This window comes from Peromyscus leucopus, chromosome 19 (assembly GCF_004664715.2).
Source record: "Peromyscus leucopus breed LL Stock chromosome 19, UCI_PerLeu_2.1, whole genome shotgun sequence".
Lineage (NCBI taxonomy): Eukaryota > Metazoa > Chordata > Mammalia > Rodentia > Cricetidae > Peromyscus > Peromyscus leucopus.
In genome coordinates this window covers 74843696-74868480 of record NC_051079.1, presented here as the reverse complement: position 1 = coordinate 74868480, position 24785 = coordinate 74843696, and positions in this window count along the sequence as shown.

Genomic DNA, 24785 nt, shown 5'->3' with positions numbered 1-24785 from the left:
CCTCTTTAGCAATACTCATTCAGCCTTGGGTGGAAGGGGTACGATTTAGACCTCATATTTAGGAATGAGAACTCTGAATTATCTTATTCTCTGGGACATGACTAATTATCAATATCTTTGTTAATTTCCATGTATTACAAGAAACAGCTTCTTTGATGAGGGTTGAGAGATACAGTAATCTATGGATATATCAATAAGTAATTAGCATTCAGTTTAACATGATGTCCATCCAGCTGAACATAGTAATAGGTTATCCTGTAAGGCTTATAACTTGTCCAGCTGCAGATTCTTGACCCTGATAATGGCACCAGGTATGGCTTCCATCTTATGATATTGGCCTTAAATCCAATTAGATTGGTAGGTTAGTTTCATACCATTTGTGCCACTATTGAATGAATGGGTATATTTTGCTAGAGTAGACCTTATTTTAGCTTATGGTGTTTGCAGATGGGAAGGATTGATGATTACTTTTCTCCTCCAGTATGATGAATAGCACCTTCCATCACTATGAAAGCTAGTCACTATGTGTGGAAATTCCAGGCTGTTTCTAAATTTATTCCTTCGTGTCTTTTGCTCAGTTATCTGTGTCTTTGGCAATAGGGTCTTGCTATCAAGTTTTGAAGAGTAACCAAGAACAATGGCATTTGCTTGTAATTGTTGGGGTTCTATGGTAACTTGGTGGTCAACAACAACAACAAAAACAAAAACCTATCCCTGGTACTAGGGTTTTGATTTGCTAACATGTGTTATTTCATTTGGATATTATCTATCATTTATGACTTGGGGGTAACTAAATTTAAACTCTTTTTAATGAGTATATATGGATATATTGTAGTGCAATTCTATAGTAGACTTTTTAATGTGTATGTGTGTGTTTGTATGTGTTTGTGTATACTGTGTGCCTACATACATTAAATGCATGAAAGAACTCAAAGCATGAACCAGAAGAGAGTGTCAGATACCCAGAGCTAGGTGTGCTCGAGCATGGGAGCTTGAGCTACTCAACACAATGCTGGAAAAAGAATTGTGGATTTCTGCAAGAGGAATAGATTTTCTTAACTTCTGAGATATCTTTCCAATATCCTAAACTTTAAAAAGAAGCATTCAAATATTATTCTTGATGTTCTTATAAATTCATTTATATGAGAATAACATTTAAGGGGATAGACACATGAAACACCTTGTCCTGTTTAGTATAGGTAAGCCTCACCCAATGAAAGGTGAAGGCTTTACTACAGCAAAAACAAACAGGCTGCCCCTCTGCCATAAAAAGCTCCTGCTGCTGGAACTCATAATAAATGGGGTAAAAGGATGGCAATTATGGTTGCTGCCATTATTATTAGAACTGGCATTTGAATTTTTATTCATTGAGGATTTCATGCATGTATACAATGGACTATGATGATACCCACTCTCTATTTCCCCACTTCAGATCCAGATCTGCCCCAACCAATCTAAAGTCAATCATTTTTGGTCCTTATTTTGTCTGCATTTTCACTCAAGCTGGTATTGTAGCACTCTGTGTCTCACGGTGAATGCCTTTGGGCTGTGATTGAACCCTTACCCTTTGCTAGGCTTCCGGACTCAGACTTCAATTATAGTGTCCCCAGGTCCCTAAATTACAATCATGTTTATATTTATGTTAAGGTAACCTCGAACTAATTTCTCTTTTTCTCATTTTTCTTAGGGGACACTAACAGCCATATACATATGTGATTGTGGCAATTTTGTTGACATTTTGTTTTGAGATGAGGTTACTTGATGTAGCCTTTGCTGGCCTGGAGCTCATTGAGGTCTGCCTGCCTTAGCCTCCTGAGTTCTGGACCACCAGCCCAGGGATAGCACCACCCACAATGGGCTGGGATCTCCCCGATAAATCACCAATTAAGAAAATGTCTTACAGGCTTGCATACTGCCTAACCATATGGAAGCATTTTCTCAATCCTTTCTTATGACTTTGTGTCAAGTTGACATAAAACTAGCCAGCACACTGGGTTTGAAACATTAGAAATAAATTGACTTTTTGACAGCAAAATGAGTTAATATAGTAATTTTTTTAGGAATTCTTAAGCCAATAATGCTCTTGAATCCTTGTTCATAAATTTTCTACATTGTCTGATAGTATTGGAGCTATTGGAGTTGGACAACAAATTTCATTTTGCACTCTCTATATTAGAAGATATAATTTGAGTGGGTGGATTGAATTGTAGTTTTCTTATATATGCCAAATTTTATAACAAAAGACCCAGAGAAAGTACAGAGAATATTATTCACCAAAATTATTTATGAGGTAAAGCCAGAGACATAGGTTAAAGCTAAGTCAACAAAGGAAATATGCTATCCAAATGATCAACTAAGAAGCTAGATTGAAATGTGATGCTTATTTTGTAACACATGACAGATACAGGAATTGATTTAACTCGAATTGTGTTTCTGATTACTATAGGGGCAATGCTGGAAGAAATAAATTATTCTTCCTTTAGCATTGTGCATAATTGTGAACCCCAATCCTGGTGTCTATAATTGTCACTGATAGCAAGTTAAATCATTGATTAATAAACAAGATGGATTATACTCTGCTTCTCACCCATAACAGTGAGAATCCAACATCTATACAGGGCAATTCTATTCTGTCTCAGCTTCTGCTCTGTGCATTTTCCTACTTAACTCAGTATACTTTTAAGAGAAAAAAAAAAAACGTACAGAAAGAACAAAGGAAAGCAAATTTCTCCTCATTTACAATGCCCTACGTAAAGCTCCCTACTTGGTTCCTCCTGAAGACCACCTGCAGTCACACTGAGGCTGAAACAATACATTAATGGAAGATGGAGTAATATCATGGAAGAGTCTCCAGTAATTGCCTTGCAAAATTATATCAATTTGAACACCACCCATTCATGAAAATGCATTCACAATAGTGAAAGACACCAGTCAAAAGACCACTAGAGTTGTTGATAAAATGCCTTGAAGACTGTAGGAAACACAATTGTATGATACCCATATAACTCTGTGCTGGATCTCTAGCAATATAGCAAGCAGACATCATTGGCCTGAAACAAGGGAGGACAGTGAGAACAGTAGTTTATCTGGGACCCTGAAAGTCTGTCTGCCATAGTAGAACATTGTAGCAGGAATTTTAAAAGTTCTTACTAATAGAATCAAACCTGAGCCAGGTATTGAGATGAACTGGAAGATCAGAGGACCAGAAAAAGCCATAGCTGACCTCACCTGGCCAACTTCTCAGCTGATCTTGTTTCCTCAGACAGGAAGCCTCTGTGTCCTCATATCCGAATGGGTCTCAGCTGAACTGCTGCTTGAAAGCCTGAAAGCTTAACCAGACAAATGCTTAACCAGCCCAAATGCTGCTAGTTCCTGGTCCTCATGCCTTATATACCTTTATGCTTTCTACCATCACTCCCTGGGATTAAAGGCTCACTTTCTGGGATTAAAGGAGTGAGTCACCATGCTTGGCTGTATCCTTGAACACATGGATTTCTGCCTCTGGAATACTAGGATTAAAGGCGTGTGCTATCACCACCTATCCTAACTATCTAGTGGCTTTTCTGTTCTCTGACCCCAGATAAGTGTATTAGGGTGCACAATACTTTGGGGAGCACAATACCACCACAGGACATAGCCCTGGGAAGACTCCCATAGTTCACTGTTTGGTTCCTGTGGATTGAGCGTACAGACCTTCACTGGTGCCAGGCAAGAACTAATAGATCTCCACGAGGAACTCAGTCTTCTGTCTGTACTGCTGCCGGCCAAATACAATGCAATCAAATGTTGGACAAGCTATACTAGTAGGTAGACCTCAGCAGTTTTGGGACTTGGGTACCTTCAGATGATCTCCAATTCAGTGGTCCTGGATTCCACCTCAGCTCTGGGATGACTAATGCAGCATCAGAAATAAAGAGAGTTACAAGAGTCACTGATTTTTCAGGTCTGGGAACTACATCAGATGCTTTACTTCTACAAATTTCTATAAATGCTGACTTTTAAATGGCCAAGTCAGATAAATCCAGTCTCTAGAAACTGAAAAATGGTATTTATTTAAATATAAAGTCATTGGCATATGGCATAATCAAGAATAATCAGAAGCCATGACATTGGTCAAAATTAAAGTGACAACAGACAGTGAGTGGGTCTAAGGAAATGACGATGTTAAAATTATAGAACGTTCAGTTCACCTGTAAAGACACATATATAGTAAAACTAAAGGGAGAATTAGAAATGTTCTGTGGAAACAGAAACTGCACGAGAAGAGGTTCTAGCTGTTCCACCATCATGTAAGGCTGACCTGAGTCCAAACTGTGGACAGGGAAAGAGAAGTACAGTCCATCCATCATAAAATGCTAACCCCAAGCAAGTCTGCATCTTTCCCCTCTCCTCCACACTGCTTCCCAAGTCTGTCTTCTGCTTTAATTCTCTGCTGAACACAACTGGTCTTACTGGGGTCTCCCATCTTAGCAAGCTCAGCAGTTCTAACTCGCGTGCTTCTACTCGAGTGGACTTTCTTGTTTCCTCACTAGAAACACGAAGATGACAAAACTGGCTGTGCCAAGTGCATCAGGGAGGCTTTATAGGACAGTAGTTTTAGTGAAATATGGAAGCAAATACAATATAATTGTTAATTGGGAGATATTGCCACTCTTTTTGAATATGGCAATCACCCGAATACAGTAGAATATAGTATTTAATCTATTCTGTCAGAATTGCATACCTGCATAGTGCATTTTGATTATATTTACCTCCCCTCTCCAATCCAACTGCTCCTCCTCTTCCTTACATTTGCAAACTTCATATTCTCTTCACTAAAACAAAATTTTTTCATACCTCACTGAGAGCAACTGCTGTGGCTGGCATGTGCACAGGTACAGGGCCACCAACTAGAGTGTGGTCAACCTACCAGGGACTCATCTCTGAAGAAAACCTACTGTCCCAGCCCAGCAGCAATCAAATGCTAATAGCTCCTCAGCTGCAGGTGAACATCCCTCCATCCTGGAGTTTTGATTAGCTTACTTTCTTATTTGTCTTGTAGTGGTTTAAAATGTCCTTTATGCTAACATTTTAAGCAAAAATTATTAGGGCCTGTTATAAATGTTTTACTATGTAGCTGTTGTTTTCCAAAATTCAAAGATTTTGGTTTTTCTTCCAAATTTACTCAGTAAAGATATAATAGAGTTTGATATCTTCTAACTATACAAAATCTGGATGGCCATAGTACAGACTAATGCATCTCCATCACAGTTGGATGCTCTTTTTTGGTGTTCCAAATATAAGAAGCAAATCGAGTACCAACTCACTATACCTTTCTTTTAAGATAGCAAATGACCTTTTGTACACAGACTCATTATCATATACGCAAACTAAAATTTCAGGATTTCTGTTTTTATCTGGAAAGAAACATCATTTCCAAAATGATTACTTTAAAAATAAAGCCCACATTTTGTCTTTCAGAGAGAATGATGACAATATACAGCAGCTGGCATCCACTGTGGAGATGCCGCTCTGGGCACATTTGTGTTCCTGGCTTTTTCTGAGGTTGCACAAAAATGACCAGTTTATGGAATTGATGCTTAGGATTTCCAGCTGTGACACTGATCAATTTTCTTGTTGAACCCTGAGTTCGCATCTTCCTGGCCGTGGGGAGCAACCACAAGGAGGTGTCCTGTTTGTTCCCTGAGCTCTCCTTTATTCTTTCCTAACCATTTTCTCTTTAATCAGACACATGGCTTGTGCACAAGCAGGTAAATCAAGTCTCTGTGGTTGCACTCTATGCTCGTTTAGGCCATATTTTAGGAGCATCTGGTCAAAATGTAAAAAGATTGGAAAAGGCTTTTAGAATTATTTTCTTGCATTGGAGTCTTCTTCCAGGTAAAGATGGAGGTAATGAAACACTAAATGTAGTGTTTGAAATATTAGGAATTAAAAGACAATCTATGTTGCGTGTTATTTCTAAATATTTCCATCCAAAAAAATACAAACTTAATTTTCACTGGAAATTAGAACATGGTTTTTAGAGATGATTTTCAGGTTAAAAAGAAAACATATGAATAAACATGTATTTCATTTTCAAGAAATTATGGTTCATGAATTTCCTAATATTTTGATTGACATTAAAAGTGTTATATGGTCTAGCCATTGCTAATGTACATAGTATTGAGGAGTATGTGTACACACAGTGTTTTTTGAATGCATGAAAAAATTCCTCTGTGAGGTTATACTTTTTAAATTGTTTCTTGAGATTATAACATAATTACATCATTTCCTATTTCCATTTCCTCCCTCCAAAGCCTTTCTACACTCCTCTTGCTCTCTTTCAATTTCTTGGCCTCATTTATTATCAACTGTGGTTACAAACTTATTTTTATGTATATACATATATATTCTTAAATACACAACTACAACCATTCAATCTCTGTAATGTTACTTGTATATATGTTTTCAAGCCTGACCATTTTTTAATTGAATAATTAGTTGATGTGCTCTTTCCTGGGGAAAACGATTTCTCCCTCTCTCAACATTCCTTACTTGCTTGTAGTTTTTGTGTAGGGTTGAGGCCTCTAAAGTAAACACTTACTCCCTTCATGGTTGTCAAATTCCATCTATCATTTGAGGAGCTTCACTAATAGTTTTGAGAAACTGAAGTTTTAGAATAATTCCTATCATAAAAACTAACAAATTTAGAGTTGTCCAAATATCATTTTAAACTCCTTCTTATAAGTATGTTTTTTTTTCATTTCAATAAAGTCTCCTGTGCACCAGAAAAGCACATTCTAATGTAATTTAGTGTTCCACTCTTGACTGAGAATCATGTTGACACTCCCTAGCTTGATGGAAAATAATAAATATTAGAAATACATGCTTACTATGGAAAATGTCTACTGTGAAAAGTAGAGATATGAATTAAATTTTATTGGTGTTTCTTCCTTCTAATTATTTTCATTGTGTTTCACTCATTGTTGTTTTGACTTTTTAAATATATTTTTTCAAAACAGTAATATACTCCATGATAAAGACATTGCCTTTTATTTAAAATTATCATGAGTATCTTTCTTGTGTAGTGTAAGACACACAATAAATGTATTTGATATAGTAAGTTACAGCAATAGCTTAATCAAATTTTAGTCTTTATTGGCCATTGAAGTCTGTATAACATTTCATTATATTGTGACACAGAAAAACATATTCTAAAAATGAGGGACTGTGTATTGATGGATTTTATCACTGTCTTACTGAAGTGATCATTGTGTGTTGGGGACTCATGGCAATCCTAGCACTAGGCTTATCTTTATTTTTGACATTCTACTTAACAGCTTGAATGAGGTTTTCTGTCACTCGTAAATAACACAAACACAATGGTTAATTGAAATGATATGCAATGTTGTTTCAGTAATTAAAATTCTCTGTGCTATAACCAACTTTAAATTTGATGATTTTCAATAGATTTCAGCTTCCCTTTGCTTTCCTTTGACAAACATTATAATTTTGATTTTTTTATATAGGATTGTCAGGATAAATAATGTCTACTTAAAATTTTTATTTAAAATACTCTCTCACTATTTATTTATTTATTTATTCATTTCTACTTTCTTTCTTTTGGAAGCTTGAGAGGTAGCTCAGTGGTTAAAGAGTATTTTCAAGTATCAGAGCAACAGGGATTGATTCCTACAACTCACAAAGTTACTCACAATCATTTGTAACTCCAGTTATAGGGATCCAATGCTTCTTCTTGCCTCCATGAGCATCGCACACAGATGATGCCTGTTAAGTACGTGTAGACGAACACGCATGCATACAAAAATGAGCAAATATTATACCCACAAATAAATGTTGCTATCTCCACTTAGCACAAAACTTTGTCTTACAATAGATTAGAAACCATCACAGAAAACCACTATTGAACACACAATTCAGAGATAAATGAATCATTGAAGAGCCCAGCCTCAATGGTTACATCTACATCACAGTTCCCGACTATGTGTCTCAGGGAATAGCATGGAAGGAAAACATCTCAAAAGCCAGAAAAATACCAGTATGTGGACAGTGAAACCATATCTCAAGAAATGGCGGTAAAAATAAGATCTCAATAATGACAACATAAATGGGCACGCTGTCTTAGTCACGTTTCTGTTGCTGTGAAGAGATACCATGACCAAGGTAACTATTATATGATAAAACATTTAATTGGGGGCTCACTTGCAGATTCAGAAGTTTATTCCAATATCATCATGGTGGCAAGCATGGCTGGATACCGATGTTGGAGCAATACTTAAGAGCTGCGTTTTTATATGTGGGCAGAAAGGGAGACACCAGGCTCAGTGCTGGCTTTGGAAACCTCAAAGCCCACCCCATGTCACACTTCCTCCAACAAGGCCACTCATCCTAATCTTGTAAATTTAACAGTGCCACTTTCAGGTGACTAAGCACTAAAATGTAAGAACTGATGGGGACCGTTCTTATTCAAACCACCACACATGAATGGGAATCGTCTCATAGAATCTCAACCCTAGACAGAGAACTATAGACAAGTAATCACTGCTGAGAGGAATAATTAGACTTCTCACAGGATGAGCCTCCTAACTGGTTACTCAATGCAAAGTGGTCTGCCTTGAAAACAAAAACATGTAAATACCAAAATGTACTCAGCAAGTTGTGTTTACATGTTTATGTTTATATGTATGCCTATATACATGCACCAATAAGGATAAAATAAAATAGGATATCAATGTGAGAGTAAGGGAACACGAAAAGAGTTGGAGGAAGGGTATATATAATTATATTTTACTTAAAACATAAAGGTAAATAAATGAATCTTAAAAACAAATAACATTTTAGTTAATATGCTATGTAAGCCATGTATTTATCTATAATAAGTATAATTTCTACTGCAAATTCTAAATTAAAACAGTTGTCCCATTTTTTTTTTAGATTGTTCTTCTGATGGGCTCATTTGGAGTGAATTGAAGAAATACTGTTCAGATTGTGAGTTTTATCACAGTTTTGTTTTCTCAGTTGCACCACTTGAGTCATATATTGTGACTGTGAGTACAAAACGTGACTGAATGACGCTCAGGAGTTCAGGAAAGCAGGTCAAATCTGGAGATCAGAAAGCTGAACACTTTTGTCTGCTTCCCACTCACACACTCTTGCCCAATGTCCCCTGGTTCCATTTACAGCTCTCAGAGAGAACTCATGAGGACCTCAGGAGGAAGGGCTTACCTGGGCACCTGTGGACGGCACCTTGATCTTGTGCTTTCAGAGTGCAGAATCATGACAAAATAAATTTCTGTTGTTGAGGATATCTAGCTCATAAAGTTCTTTTGCAGCATTCTGAGGAAACAAAATTTGTTCACTTTTTTTGGTGATGCTTCCCAGTATTGTGCATCAGCAATATATTTTCAAGATGCTATCTCTGTTTCAACCCTTGCTAAGGGAGGATTTGTCCATCTCCGTCTATCTGTGACTGTATGGTCTTGCTGGACTGTAAAATATGCATGCTCCCACATGAGCAGAAGACAAACCACACTTACTTGGCATCAGACTAAGTTTGTGCCTTCTTTATTCAATGTGATAAGGAATAGGAGCACTAGCAGCTGGCTGTGAGAAGAGGACGTAGAAAGCATACTATGTTTTCTACATTGGCTGGAGCAGCTATGGGTCTATCTTCTGTGCAATGCACCGATTTTATATTAGAGACTAGTTTCTTGATGGCTCTGACTGGTTGATGTTAGCAATTGTGGATTGTATTGAAAATAAATGAGAGAAGAGTTACAAAATAAAAAGGGAGAGACTGTCTTTGTTGAAGGGACAGATTTCTAGGCAAAGCAAAGGATATTGAGCGAGGTGCGAAATATTTCTTGGAGGGAATTGAGTTGCATATTGATTGCATGCAAGAAGTCTCGTGTCCTCAGAACATTTCATTGATGTTAGGAATGCATGACTATGTTTTATATATATGATTTCGCAAATGCAGTTTGGATTGTGTAGTGTAAAAGAAGATGAGCTCCCTTCTCCTACCAGACCCTCACTTCTAAGTTTGTCTAGAGACAATAAACTATGCACCCAATGAATTTAGATCCTGAGTGCATATGAACCTCTTTTTTTTTTTTTAAATGGGACAAGTTAGGACACAATCTCGTGGTTGAAAGAATGTTTTCCATACATAATATTTGATGTTTCCTTTTCATTCCAACTTAAGGGAGCCGAGTACCTTTCTCTCCGCCTTGTTTCATCACTCAGCAGTGAGCCAAGTGTGGTGACATGCTTCTGTGTAGACTAGCAGGCCATGTCATTCTCACTGTCTCAAGATGCTGCCTTGAGATTTGGTGTCTTGATACTAGGAGATCTATTGATAGATATAGACCTTATGGTATATAATCCAACGCAGCAGATCAGGAAAATCCTGACATGTGACTTGGGGAAGTATTTGATAGAAAGTGACAATGTGCTTTTAGTTTTGCACCAAGCCCTGTGTATGTTACCTGGAAGCCCTATTCTTTAACTGTAGACCTGGCCATTGGCCACTTGCTTAGATGCTCCAGTTTTCATGTTTACCATACTTTTTTAAGTGACTAACTTTGCACATCTCACCTCCCTACAAGGAGGGCAAATACAGCTTAATTTTTTTGTTCCAATTATCTTAAATACAGGCAGTAGAGGTCTTCAACTTGCCTCCAATACATTGCACTTTGAAGTTTACTACCATAACAGTATATGCATGTATGTATAAGTGTGGCTATGTATATATGTATATGTGTGTTCCTGTGTCACTGTGTATTTATGTGTATCTGTGTCTGTGTATATGACTTTAACTAAGCTAGTATGTGTGTGTGCATGTTTATGCATGTATGCATGTGTGTCTCTGTCTGTGTGTATGTATGCATCTGTGTCTTTGTTTCTGTATATATGTATGTGTGTGCATGTGTATATATGTATATGTGTATGCATGTGTGTGAGTCTATGTGTGTGCATATGCTTGTGTGTGTATCTATGTATGTGTATGTATGTATGATTGTAATTGTACATGTTTGCATGAGTCTTTGTACAAGTTTGTGAGCATATATGTGTCTGTGTATGAGTGTATATACATGTGTGTATATGTGTGTGCTTATGTGCATATGTCTGTATATACATGTGTATCTGCCTTTGCTTTATCATTTCTGTCTGTTTTTATCTCTTTTGAACTTATGTAGGACATTATTAATCTCATTAGTCTTTTTCGGAATTTGCTGCTACCTAGGTGATTTTCTAAATAGTTTTTCTTTCTTAATTTCAGTGATTTCTGATACATTTTTTCTTATTTCAATTTTTTTACAATTACTACTGGTTTCTTTTTTAACCAGTTCCTTGGCTCAATCCAAAAGCCTCAGGTATGTTAGAAAAACATTTTACTATCAAGCTACATCCTCAGTAGTGTATAGGCTCAAATTGTTCTTATTTTTCTGGTTAGTGAAGTCAAAACTTCAATTTATTCATTGATTTCTAAGTTTCTTTTTTTGTTGTTTTGTTTTGTTTCTTGAGACAGGATTTCTCTGTATATCCCTGGCTGCCCTGAAACCAGCTCTATAGGCCAGGCTGGCCTCAAATTCTCAGAGATCTACCTCCCCAATACTGGGATTAAAGGTGTACACGACCACCACCTGGCTCTAATTTCTAATATTTACATTAGTGTGAAAATTTCCCCTTTCTGCCGGAGCCAGGGGTTGGATAGATAATTGGTTTACCCCAAATCTAGGGTAAGAATGTCCTTCTGAAAACAAAACTCATCACTATGGGGAGACCTTTAAGAGACTGCTAACCCAGGAGTTTCTCCTCTCACTTGATTGGACCCTATGTCCTTGCACAATCCAAATGATGCTAAAGGGATTGTTTATTTATCATTCCAAAAGTCTAGCTCCAGCGGAAAAACGTTTAAAATTGTTTTCATCTTTCTGCTCAAATTGTGGAGTAGAATTTTTTCTGTGACTTCATTTCTTTGATTAGGAAATTTGTAGTCTTTATATCACTTTTTTCAACATGGCACCAACTCTTTTGTATATTAGAAAGAATGATTAAATTTCCTACCTTCTATATGTTTTGATTAGTTTGAGGCAATTTAATGAAACTGAAGGTGTCCTTGAACTCTTTATGTAGCTGAGGGCAACCTTGAACTTCTGATCCTCCTGCCTCCACCAAGCAAGTTCACCATGTATGGCTAATACTGTTATGTGGAAGGAACCCAGGCTACAGGCATGATTGGCAAGTCCTCTGGCAATTAACTTTCATTCGCATCACTGCTACCATTGCCTTTAAATAGAATTTTCTAGACCACTGTGTCTGTTATCTTTGTCTAATTAGCTTAAGAAAGTGTTATGCCACAATGTCATTTAACCATATTCTTTATACCAATTAGCTCATGTACTTATATCCACATAGGGACTCTACATTCTTCACAGCTGTCTGCAGTCAGGGCCACTGATAACTGTACTCTTATTTTGATATCTAGATCTTATGTTGCACGTTTCAGTATTGATGCAGTTCTATGATTTCTGACTGTGTGAACTGGGACAGTTTTCTATCTGACCTGCCTTTGCTGTGGGTGTCGTTTCTACCAGTTGTGGTTAATATTCCTCAAGTGAAACTATCCACAGCCTTGGCCTTTCACACAGTGTTTCATGTTGTAGCATCCATGACAAAGTTTCTTGAGTTGTTTCCTGAAAGGGTCCCAGCTTGGCCAAATATCTGCTCTAAAGATGTGTCATTTGTTTGCTCTGTCATGAGTAAGCTATGCGATGCTTCTTTCGAAAACAGGGAAACTATCAAATGAGAAACTTTACACTCATGATCGTTTATTTATTGACTAACAAATACTCTCATTTCATATATCCATGGCTATGCCAATTATTTTCTAACTTAAATGATTAATGCTAGTATCACCTTGAGCCTTTGAATGGCCTTAGAAAACAGGCAAGGTTTTGATTTGTCCTCTCAAGGTTTCCTGTTTCTCTGAATTAATAACTCATTGGAAGCAACATTTTCTCTTTGTTATTGGCTAATGTTTTAAATTTCAGTCATGTACTGCTTATTATTATGCCTACTGTATTAGCAACAGTGATATGGGAAACAGACTCAAGAGTATCTGTTCATTTTATGCTTCATTTAGTCAGTAATAGACGTTGGTAGACTTGTGATACTTAAAAATTCTCTTATGGTTTCTGAGTTTGTAGTGTACAACAATGATCCATGAGAAATGCTTTGCTGAAATAGTGGTAATTGAAGTTTCATATACTAGCATTTCTTGGGAAATAGATAAGTTAAAAACTATTCACAATACTTTGAATGTTGAAGATATAGCTTAAAATATTTTTGAAGCAAAAGCAATTAAAGGTAATAGTAGAATTGTGGGTTGCAAATGGATTACGATTCATCACGTTTTATTTGATTAAATAGTGGATGGTTTTAGTGGAGTACTTTATTGAGAAATATTTCAAAATATTCCTCTCTTCCAGCAGACTTACAACAGTCTGCATTAGTCAGGCATCTCTAGAGGAACAGCACTAGGTTGAATATATATAATAAATTATACGTGTGTGTATTTATTAAATCAACTTACATTAAAATTGTGACAATAGTTGTCTTACATCTTAGAGGTTCAGAACTCATCCTAGTCGTTTCTTGGGTCTTGAGGCTGGAGGCCTCAGCAGTGCCAACTGACTCCCAAAACTTTAAAGTTTTCCTGAGATCTGTTGACCTAATATCAAAGATGGAAGCCTGGAAATACTTCTTCTGCTATCACTGAAGGACTCAACACCAGCATAAATCAATTGTGCACTAAGAAAGAATGCCAGTTATACGAGGAGAAGGTTAAATGAGAAGAGAGTACACAAGCTTCTACCTCAACATCTTTATATATCTGGTCTGCTACCAGAGAGTGCAGTCCACATGGGAGGTTTTTCCACATTAATTAAAGCAGTCAGGACAGTTATTCATGGGCAACTCTCTCCTCAGGTGATCCTAATTTATAGCAAGTTGACATTAAAACCAACGATTAAACAGTGTTTTTTAAAAAATACCATATATTAAATCAAAACTCCATTTTTGCTTCTGTTCTCTGGTACAAAACAGATCTGTAAGTTGTTTAATATTGACCATCAGAAATATGAATATTCTATGGGAACTATTTCAAAACATTTAAAAAATGTCACACACACGATACCTAATACCCATAGGTATACACACACAATTTTGAGTCTATTTTAACTTTGAAATGTTGTATTAACACTTTTATTTCTTCATGACTCTAGATGTAAGGTCACACATGAACATCTCATTGTTAACTTGGGTGTCCTTATATATTGACAGTATTGCTACATTTATCAGGAGAGACTTATTTGTGCTACAGAAACAAAAGTTGACAAAACAGCTGAATCTTATCAAAGAATATGTCCCTACTTACTTTCTTTTCTCCTTCCCTCTTCTCCTCTTCCTCCTTCCTCTTCTCTTTCCCCCTCCTCTACCCTCCCTCTTCCCCCCATGTTTCTTTATAGATTATCAGCGAACTGAGGCACAGCGATTTTAACATGACATGTTTTCATATTGATGATTGTATGAGACAGAGTACATAATGAATCAGTGTTGATTTTATTGGTCTCATAAATTTGATACTGTTACTTCTGCTCATATGTCTTCACCTAAAGTAAGTCACAATCTCATGTAATTTTTAGAGTTTAGAGCAATGCATTCCTGCCACATGTCTAAAAACAGAAGTAATGGAATGTTTATGAAAATATAAATGAACATTGTTGAAAATTAGAAAGAACTAGTGACCAAATACTAGCTTAAAAACAGCAGCAACAACAAAACTATCTTCATTTCCATGACAAAATCTAAAACTATACAAGACTGTGCTGCAGTTATAGAGACCAGCCACCATCCCCACATCTGAGGTAGACTCCAGAAGTCTCAGAATATAGCTTCTCATATTCATTGCTCTTATCAGCTCATGTAGATGTCTCTGACCTGCAAAGGCTTACTCACATCCAGAATCTGTGGCCCTGGTGTGAAGAGGTAGACATTATTGTCTACCCTACCTTGTACATGCATGGGCGGTATCTCTGAGAGTCTTAACAGGACCTCTCCTTATATTGCCCTTTCATTCCTTGATCCCCAAATCTTAGCCAAACACCTTCAGAATTTAAATTTGTTCATGGCTTCTTTATTAATTTGTCTTAATGGGACAGGACAACTTGTTCATAACTGAAATTATCTTTACTTATTATGGGACACATATCTCCTGCTTACCCTAAATATAATAGCTGGCTACTTCACATGGAAATAACTTTGGTTCATGAAGGAATTGTTTCCCTGGACCTGGAATTACAGGCAGTTGTGAGCTGCCTGATATGTGTGCTGGGAACCAAACTCAGTTCCCTGGAAGAACAGCAAGGCTTTATAACTGCTGAACCATCTCTCTAGCTCCACCAATCATAAAATGTAAACTCTATGTTTTATAATGATTTGGGATTCAAAATTTTTAAGGTAGTGCATGTCTTTGATCCAGCACATAAGAGGCAGTTTTTCATAGTAATAATATGATTTAAAAAAAACTTAAATAAATGAATATACATTAATAATTAAGAGCTTATTTTTGGCTGTGGATTTCTGCATCTGTTTCCGTCAGTTACTGAATGAAGGTTCTATGATGACAGAGTATTCACCAATCTGATTTTCAGAGTAGGCCAGCTCAGGATCTATCCCTGGTGTATGAACTGGCTTTTTGGAGCCCATTCCCAATAGTGGGACACTTTGCACAGTCTTGATGCAGGGGGAGGAGCTTGGACCTGCCTCAGCTGAATGTGCCAGGCTCATCTGACTCCCCATGGGAGGCCTCACCTTTTTGGAGGAGGGGATGGGATGGGCTGAGGTGAAGGGCTTGTGGGGAGCGGGAGGAGGGAAGAAAGGGAGATCTGTGGTTAGTATGTAAAATGAATTTAAATAATTCTTAAATAAAAAAGCTTTTTAAAAACCTTATTTTTATCTATTTAAAAGAGAAATATTTGGGAAAAAGTTTAAAATTGTGATTTAAATATTCTAAGTATCAAAGTGATTTTAACTCTAAGTCTATCATTTTATCCTATAGATATTTAAAGTGTAAAAAAAGAATTTGAATTTACTCAAAACTAATCAGAGACATGATGAATGCTTCATTAAGTTTGATAATGATTACTGAGAGTTTACTTTCTTAAAATCCTGTGTTTACATTACCAATTAACAAGATTTATTGTTTTGAATAAAAGTAATCCCTGAGACTTCAAGCAAATGACATAACCTTTGTGAATCTCCGTTTTCTTCTATGAGAGGTGAAAAAATCCTGTGTATTTCTCAGAATCAGTGAGAAAACTCGACAAGGCTCTACATGGAAGGTGTAGTCACTATCTCTGAGGAAAAAATAAGTGTTGCTTTAGTTTGTAGATGTAACCAACCGTCTTATTAAAATAAGAAACACAGAACCAATGTAAAAGAGAAAGCCGAGAGGTCAGAGCTCAGAGCTAAAAATCTTACCTCCTGCAGTGCTCCTAGCTTCCCTGAAAGAGAGCTACTTCCTGTGTGTGTGTCTTTAAATAGTCTTTCTGTTCTGCATTCTCATTGGTTGTAAACCCAAACACATGACTGCCTTGTCACTGCCTGTAAGTACCGCCCTCCAGGTCTTAAAGACATATGTCTCCAATGCTGGCTGTATCCCTGAACACACAGAGATCTACCTAGCTCTTCTACCAAGTGCTGGGATTAAAGGCATGCACCACCACCACCACCACCACCACCACCACCACCACCACCACCATGCTCTTGCTATGGCTCTAATAGCTCTGACCCCCAGGCAACTTTATTTATTAACATACAATTAAAATCACATTTTAGTTCAAATAAAATACCACCATATTAGTTTTATCATTTTATTTTTTGCATTTAGATTAAACTAGAACAGCAACAGCGGGTCAGCATTTATTTTATTTTATTTTATTTTATTTTATAATACAATTAAATTTAATTCTACATATCAGCCATGGATCCACTTGTTCTCCCCCCTCTCACCCCCTCCTTATCCCCCCAGCCCATTCCCATCTCCTCCAGGGCAAAACCTCCCCTGAGGACTGAGATCAACCTGGTAGACTCAGTCCAGGCAAGTCCAGTCCCCTCCTCACAGACTGAGCCAAGTGTCCCTGCATAAGCTCCAGGTTTCAAACAGCCAACTCATGCAATGAGCACAGGACCCGGTCCCACTGCCTGGATGCCTGCCAAGCAGTATTTCAAAAATGGTGATTTTTGGTGACTACACTAGGAAATGTGAAACAAAACCCTTGCTCATTTCAGTCTCTTCTCAACATACTAACTCATGTCTTTGGAAATAATAAAGAAATTCACCCACTAGAGTAAATAAATGATCTAACATTAAATGCTTTAGAACACTACTGCAATGTGCAGAGAGGCTTGAGACCAAGAGATGTGATATACTTTCTAAATATAGCATGGTAATTAGTTTCTATAATTATATTTTAGAGTACCACATCCTGAAAAGACAAGTAAACAGATTAATTTCTCTGATTTATCTCCTCGTGGTTTTACTGAATTCCACAGGTAAGAATTAGCTGCTATTGTATTCAGCACTGTTTCAGGACAGTGAGACTTAAGTGAAGGCTGAACAGCAGAAAGTACAGACAACACCAGTTGTCCTAATGGGGTTTATGGTAATGCACCCACATTGAAAATCTGAGTTCTTCACTCCCGATAACAGGCCGTTCTGCTATAGACATCATTGCTGTCTAACTTTTCTGTGATCTTCTGAGCATCTGTCTATGAAGAGTTGGAAGAAGAAACATCAATTTTTGCCTCCGTGATGTAATCAAGTATCTCCATTTTGGAATTATATTTTCATTAGGTTTCCTGATGTACTTATTTAATACATGAGGTTATTTTGGGGGGGAAATTATAGTTGAACATATGGAAACTTTTCATGTAAAATCTAATAGTTTTAAAGCAGTTACAGAAGAAAATCATTGAAAAATAGAAAAAGAAAAAAAAAACCTTTCATAACTGATAGCTAACACATCAGGTACAAATTTAAAATAACAAAATTGAAATACTTTCTTTAAGCAACATGCCTAAACATTCACATCTTTAAGTCTATTGCATAAAGTTTTACAACCTCATCTCAGACTCTGGAAATATACTCCTTTAATAATGTGATTTTGGCATTTGACTTGAATATACATAGGGAATAATACAAAGGAGACTTCGTATTATGTGGTCCTATAATTTTTCAACGTGGCGGTGAAATTTTAAATATATTTTTGATTATTTTCTTTTTGAGATTACAATGGAATAATCACATCATTTCACTCTTCACTTATCTCCCTTTAACCCCTCCAATATAATGTCCACTTCTCTTTCAATTCCAATAACTTATTTTCCATTATTTGTTGTTGCATGCATATATGTATGTGTGTGTGTGTGTGTGTGTGTGTATACACATTAAATACAGCCTGCACAGTTGACTTATATGAATATGACTTCAGAGTTGACCATTTGGCATTGAATAATCAGTTGGTGTGCTCTTCCCTGGAGAAGACAGTTTCTCTTGTACTCAGCATTCCTCAGTTGCATGTAGTTTTTTGTGTAATGTTGAGGACTCATGGTTTTTCCATCATCTAGTTTGACAATTTCTATTGTTGTCCTTGTTTACCTCATGTTTAGGCACACTTGTGGTGGTATTCTAATTGTACTGAAATGTGATTTTGATTGTATGTTAATAAATAAAGTTGCCTGGGGGTCAGAGCTATTAGAGCCATAGACAGAGCGTGGCGGTGGTGGCACACGCCTTTAATCCCATAGATCTCTGTGTGTTCAGGGATACAGCCAGCATTGGAGACATATGCCTTTAAGACCTGGGGGGGGGCTGTACATACAGACGGTGACGAGGCAGTCACGTGTTTGGGTTTACAACCAATGAGAAGGCAGAATGACTATGAAATGACTTACACACAGGGAAAGAGCTCTCTTTCGGGAAGCTAAGACCACCGCAGGAGGAAGGGTGAGATTTTAGCTCTGAGCTCTGATCTCTTGGCTTTCTCTTTTACATTGGTTCTGTGTTTCTTATTTAATAAGATGGTTGGTTACATCTACACACACTTAAAAGATTTTAAAATGAATATTTCTTCACATATGATGACATAGAAACCTCATAAGTAAGAAAATTGACGGTTAGATTTGAAAAATCAAATAATACATAGTTTTTAATGATCACATATTGGTATCATTCTAGTGGATCAAATATAAGCAAGTAATCACAGTGGACTCTAGCTGAACTCATTCTAGGACAAAACACATGACATGTTCATCTATTGCATCATGATGAAAAGAAACATCTAGTGTATTCTTCATTTTTTTTAAAGTGTCCAGGAAAGACATACTTTACCTTCTTGATCAGGTTAATTTTTAGATGTCCCTTCCATTTGTTTGAAGATATTGTGAGGGGAATAATTTTTTTATCATCAAGTTTGTCACTTTTGGTGCATTTAAAAGCTCCTACTTTTAAAAAACTGACTTCATATCCTGTCATTATTGTGACTTATCAGATGGAAGAGTAACCAGAGGACTATGTATACAATCTATCATCACTGAACAGAACTGTTTGTCTCTGTCACTTCCCATTTTAATCCCTTTTATTTATTTCCTTGTGCTATTGCTCATTTGGTGGTAAGTATGTGTGCCATGAATCTTTACAGATTTTTCAGGGACTATTTTTAGTTTTTACTCCATTTGCTACAATGCTGGACGTAGGTTCATCATAAATAATTTGGTGGCTTGAATGAGAAATGCCCCCTACAGGCTCAGCCATTTGGGCACTTAGTCACAGTTGGTAGCAATGGTTGGTGAGGTTTAAGAGCAGCAGGCTTGCTGGAGGAAGTGTGTCACTGAGAGTGGGTGATGACTCACTGTCTCTTCCTCACGCTTGCAGTGAGACAGAATATCTCTGCTTCCTGCTCCTGTGACCTGTAGCTGTGCTTCCCCTCGACAGTGAACTTTCTTCTTTCTATTGCTGTCAGCCCAAATGAACTCTTCCCTCTGTGAATTGCCTTAACCATGACATTACATGATGGCAGCAGAAAAATAACTAGTACAAATAGACTTCAGTGCTTTGAAATATGTTCTTTATGTTTTTGGTTTCATCAGGACTTTTAACGAGGGATGCTGAACTTTGTCAAATGACTTTACTTTATATCTGTTCAGTGATTTCTGTCTTTAAGTTGGTTAATAATGTAGGGGTTAGTTATGGTCAACTTGATACAAATTTACTGTATTTGGGGTTTCTATTGATGGAAAAGAAAAATAAAACAACAATAATAATCCACCAAGAACCAAAGCAACTTGGGGAGGAAACGATTTATTTCAGTTTATCACTCTCAGGAAACACCCAGTCATTTAGGAACTCGGAGGTAGAAACTGAAACACAGGTTGTGGAGGAATGCTGCTTACAGGCTTCTTGTCCATGGCTTGCTCAGCCTGCTTTCTTAAATACACCGTTCCCTCTCTCCTGTCCAACTACTCCCATAACCACTCTCCTATTTCATATTATTAACATCCTCTTTAAGTATGCCAACACACACACACACACACACACACACACCCCTATATCATATCCATCTTTATTCCCTGCCTAACCTTATTCCCATCCCTATCCCCATCTCTATCATCTCCATCTCTACCATATCCATTTCCCACTCTGTCTCTATCATCTGCACCTCCACCTCCATCCTATCTCTACCTTCTCCATATCCATCTCTGTCTCTATCTATCATCTCTTTCATATCCATCCCCACCTCCATCTCCACCTCCTTTATCTCCATCTCTGTCTCTCATCTCCATCTCCACCTTCATTATCTCTGTCATCTCCACCTTCATTTCTATCTCATCAATGTCTATCCTGCTTAGTACACGTACTGTTTGTCACATTCAATTGTAGACCATTTGGGGGTGGGTAACATATCAGGGCCCTCTCACCAGGTCCAGAGTGATTCTGTCTCCGTCAGAAGTCATCAGTAGTTCTTTATCTAGTTGCGAAGCCTTGTGATATTTCTCACATACTTATAATCACTAGTATTAACTAGTATTGTCATTATTATGGCTTTGTTTAGGCAACCATGTTCTTACGATATCATGGGTGCAACATCCTCATTATATATCAAAATAGCATCTCACAGAAGAGTTTCCATCTTCTTGCCCAAAAAATCTCTCCATTTTCTCTTCTACAATGTTTCTTGGTTCTTAGACATAGGAATTACAAAGTAGTTTAAATGGATATGGGTATCGCAGGTTCTGTTGTTTTATGCGTTTTGACCAGCTGTGAATTTCTTTATAGTTTTTATCTGCTACAAGAAGATTCACAGATGAAGTGTAAGAGCTATATTGTCTGTAGAAATATAGAGATAAGTATTTAGAATGCTGCTAGAAACTGTATTGGTTTAGGAAAATGGCAGGGGTAGAATCTCTTATAGGACCCAAGATCTTGCTTGCCAGGGATTGGTGACTAGGTTTATAATGCCAGGCATAAATTCTCATCTATTGAGTGGACAATAAGTACAATTAGATAGTTGTTGATTACCCCTAAGTTAAAAATGCTACTTTTACTTCATTGAAAATATCTCTCCATGCTGGTCATTGCCATAGTTCATAGGCTTTACTGGTTGATATGACTTTGAGTTTTATCTTTTATCAGTTTGCTTAATACATTCCAGCATTATAATAGTCCTCCAGGAGAAAGCCTCCAGATCAGTTGTAGTTCATTTCCTCCAAGTCCTGTGTCAGGTATTTGGTGTCTTAAACAAATGGGTTTTACTTAGTAGTTCAAGGCAAATATGAAAAGCAAGGACAATAGCTTCCATTGCTCTGTAAGTCACTTGGATCTCCCTGACTAACATCTTGAAGGGAGATTTTCTATTCCTGGCACTGGGGATTTTGTATAGTTCTTGGTGGTAGTATCATCCACCCAAGTAGAATTACATATATACATATGTGTATATATATACATATATGTGTGTGTATGTACATGTATGTTTACACGCATATATGTATGTACTAACTATATATTACTTGTATTTTAAGTAAACAAAAATAATGTTTTCCTATGACCTTTAGACCATCTTTAGTGTTATTTATTTTCCCCTCTTCCTCTTTCCTTTAAGAATTCTCTTTGATTCTTTCCATGTCTCTGTTTCTAAGCTTGCTACCTGGGGTGCATCTCACTGAAAGCATGTTTGCATACCACGCATAAAGTATTAGGTTCAATCCCTGGATTGAAATTCTGTAAGCTAGATACCTTTAATCATCGTTCCCATCATTTTCCTGAGCCTTATTACCACTGTCGCGTGTGTACACCTCAGTGAGAGTTGTTCCATCACAGCTTAACTCACAGAGGAACATATCCGGTCATAAAGCTGTGTTTGCTCGATGAGACTGTTTTCCCTGCTCTTCTTTCCTTCCAGGGAAGTGTCTGGGCCATTTAAAACTAGTTGTGTACAGTATGATTAGAAAGTGGAGCCAACAGAGCTTACTTTCTTCAAACATACCATCATTTTATTGTTGGGAAGAGTTGGTTTTTTTATTCAACTGTGTTTCCTTATGTATCATGAGGTATTATCATGTTTCTAAAGGTAAATGATATGTCTACAAAATCAACTCAAAGAGATTAAAATTCATAATGTAATTATAATAGCAGTTCTTTAAAATTTGTGTTTTGGAGCTCAGCAGTGGCGGCGCATGCCTTTAATTCTAGCACTCGGGAGGCAGAGCCAAGGCAGATCTCTGTGAGTCCAAGGCCAGGATGGTCTATAGAGTGGGATTTAGGACAGGCACCAAAACTACACAGAGAAACCCTGTATCAAAAAAAAAAAAAAAAAAAAAAAAAAAAAAAAAAAAAAAAAAGAAACTGTGTTTTGGTTAAAGTAGTATCAAGCAGAAGTATCAGAGATTGTACTAATTAAAGAAAGTGAAAGAAACATGAATAGATATTTTAAGATATAAAACATTAGTTGTTGATCAGAGCATTCATTTTTTAATTACTATTCTGTAATTCTTTAACCACAATTTTAACTTTCTATTCAAGACTATTCAATCTGGTTTTACAGAGTGATCACTTGAAGCTTGATGAACACCGGACCTGTCATCTCACACTCCTACAAGCTGTCTGATGACAAGACTGAAATTAAATTTTGTATTGTAAGATGCTTTGTGGTGACACCCTATCTCCACCCCTCTGGTCTGGTCAACTGCTGCCCCCTTCTCTCTGCCACCCTTCTGTACCATAAACAAACACACTCACCTTCATAGTTGTCCCGTCCTTTCGTCTGCTTAGAAAGAACATCTCTAGCCACATGCTTGACTTGTTTTCATGTTCTCCGGCATATGAGACATGCTACGACTGTACAAGGCTGTCCACGTATACACACAAAACCCGGGAGATGTTGTTCTCCTGTCAAATATAACCTATGCACTTCTTTAGAGTAGTTATTTTTAATATTTTATTTTATTTTAATATTAATATTTTAATTATATTTATAATGTTAAATAGCGTAATTTAGAGATTCTGGCACTTCACAGTTGTGTTAAATTAAGACTATTTCGGTAATGTTTACGTTCTTGAATGTTCTAGTGTATACTATGGATGTGATAAAATATTTAACTCAATGAGGATGTTATAAAGTTGATGAGTATTATTAATTACTAATTGTAGACAAAAATCAGAACAGTTTTAGACACGTACAGATTTAATAAGTTCTATTTAATCAAGTGTTTTGTTCCTCTACTCCTCATTAGACTCTAAACATCCTAAAAGTAAAGAATCTTATATGTTAATTATGGCTTTGCATGTGACCAGGTGCCTGGGATGAAGCCTACATCTCAGAAATTACTGAGTAAATATTTGTTAAGTAAATAAAATAAATAAAAATAGCAGATACCTGGATTCCAATGGGAAAAATAGAACATTCCATCTTAAAGCAAAATGAAAATGCAGGTCTCTGCAAAAAGGGATCTGCATTTCTAATAAACAGAATGTGGAAGAAATCTCTCCAGGAGTAGGGAGCACTGGAATGTGAGTGTCAGGACCTTGCACCTCAATACCTGGAACAGTGAGAGGTGGGCTGCTTGGTTGTACGCTTATTTCACCTGCGTACATCTCTTTTAATTTAGTACCTGAGGGCCAAAGTGAAAGATGGATGGCAGACAAAAGGGAACCATGAACCAAATAAATATTTGTGAAGTCTCTGCCCTTATTTTAACCAGACTCTTAGAAAATTCTGTATGTGACAGTTCGGGAATGAATGGACCGATTCTTACTAAGGTAGACGTTTGCAGCTTTACAGTGGGAACTGACGTGGTTTTCGACAGTGGAAACTGATGTGGTTTTCGGCAGTGGAAACTGACGTGGTTTTCGGCAGTGGGAACTGACGTGGTTTTCGGCAGTGGGAACTGACGTGGTTTTCGGCAGTGGGAACTGACGTGGTTTTCGGCAGTGGGAACTGACGTGGTTTTCGGCAGTGGAAACTGATGTGGTTTTCGGCAGTGGGGACTGACGTGGTTTTCGGCAGTGGGGACTGACGTGGTTTTCGGCAGTGGGAACTGACGTGGTTTTCGGCAGTGGGAACTGACGTGGTTTTCGGCACGCTGTTCCTAAGGTGTCATCCTGACTGTCAGTGAACACAGGGATATGGAGAATTCTGAGCGAATTCTGAGCATACAGAAATAAG